The sequence below is a fragment of the Pundamilia nyererei genome, unplaced genomic scaffold (assembly GCF_000239375.1).
Source record: "Pundamilia nyererei isolate P.nyererei 1_Seehausen unplaced genomic scaffold, PunNye1.0 scaffold00193, whole genome shotgun sequence".
In the NCBI taxonomy this organism is placed as follows: Eukaryota; Metazoa; Chordata; class Actinopteri; order Cichliformes; family Cichlidae; genus Pundamilia; species Pundamilia nyererei.
Genome location: NW_005187594.1, coordinates 400,303 through 401,571, shown reverse-complemented (window position 1 = coordinate 401,571; position 1,269 = coordinate 400,303). Strand labels below are relative to the sequence as shown.

At 43.1% G+C, this 1,269-nt stretch overlaps 1 protein-coding gene across 1 annotated transcript in view; it reads left to right on the top strand.

The window, feature by feature from the left end:
• Positions 1-359: 359 nt before the first annotated feature.
• The window catches only part of aldh3b1 (aldehyde dehydrogenase 3 family, member B1), a 9,339-nt gene continuing 8,429 nt past the window's right edge, over positions 360-1,269 (top strand). Inside the window, exon 1 of the mRNA XM_005747284.2 lies at positions 360-690. The gene's annotated coding sequence lies outside the window, so the exon portion shown is untranslated. The remainder of the gene's footprint in view (positions 691-1,269) is intronic.

Genomic DNA, 1,269 nt, shown 5'->3' with positions numbered 1-1,269 from the left:
TTGTGTATAATGTCTATTGATTGTATTGTTTATTTTAATATTTGTGTACAGCGCTTTGTGACTGCCTGTCTGTGAAAAGCGCTTAATAAATAAACTTTGCTTACTTCCTTTAGTTGTTCACACAAAGCATAAAGGTAAAAACAAACAAACAATATATACAGTGTTATCTTCATTTTAGATTTCAAAAAGTATTTGCGGCTCCCAGTGTTTTCTTTTGTGTAAAAGGTTGCAGACCCCTGGTTTAGACAATGAAAAATGTGTGAAAGTATAAAAGTGGACAGCTTTATTTTGCCGTCCCTGGGGCACATAAGGCTGGCTTTGGTAAATAAGGTTTAAACGGGAGTTTGTCTTATTCACGCTAAAACAGGAATAACTGCTGTACCCGTAAAAACGTCAAATGTAACCCTCCGCGGGGACCACTGAGCCAAATAACTGCGACACTTAACTCGCTTACAGTCAATGCTTCGCACACGGAAATGTATACTAAAAACAGCCACCTTTGCCGCTTGACAAGTTTTAAGGCTAGTTTTTCTAGCTCGACCAAAAGTGTTTCCCCTCCCAAAGAAACCCGGTGTCTGTACTTCCGAAAAAAGGAGTGAAGCCCGGAAACGTCAACGGTCTTCAGCATTTTGTCGGCACGGTGTCTGCTCGCAGGTCTGCCAGTTGGACAGACGATAAGCCCAGTAGCAGGTAGGCTAAACACAGCAGTATCTTCGCTTTATTTCTGCTGTTTGCAAAATGCTAGCTACTTCACGCAAATGAATGTTAGAGCCGTTTAAACCATCGTGAGAAAATCCTGACTCCCACACTGAAAGAAATGGTTACACTGGAACCTATTGTTCATCTCTCCCGGGAATTACTTCCCACGATAAAGTTTTTTTCGCCCTAACCACAAACAGCTAGCGTACGAATGCACTTATAGGCATCCAAATCCCGCGTGGGAAATCTGCCAGGCTGTAATAAGTATGTTAAAAAAATTTGTTTGATAATTCGTCGTTTCTGTGCTGTTTGACTGCACTTATCAGTTAACGTCCGCGTGCCATTGTCTACAGTAGCGTGCGAATGTCCGTTGGAAATGTCACAGTTAGAATTTCTTCCCCATTCCGCAAAATCAGTGTTCCGGTCATTTCGCCACACAAATATTTGATATATATCCGCTGTGCAGTGGTGGTCCTAGCCTGTTTGGCGCCCTGGGCGAACACTCCCTCTGGCGCACCTTGCAAACGAAGGGCGCCCTTACTCCCAGCAAATGGGCGATAGAAAACTGAT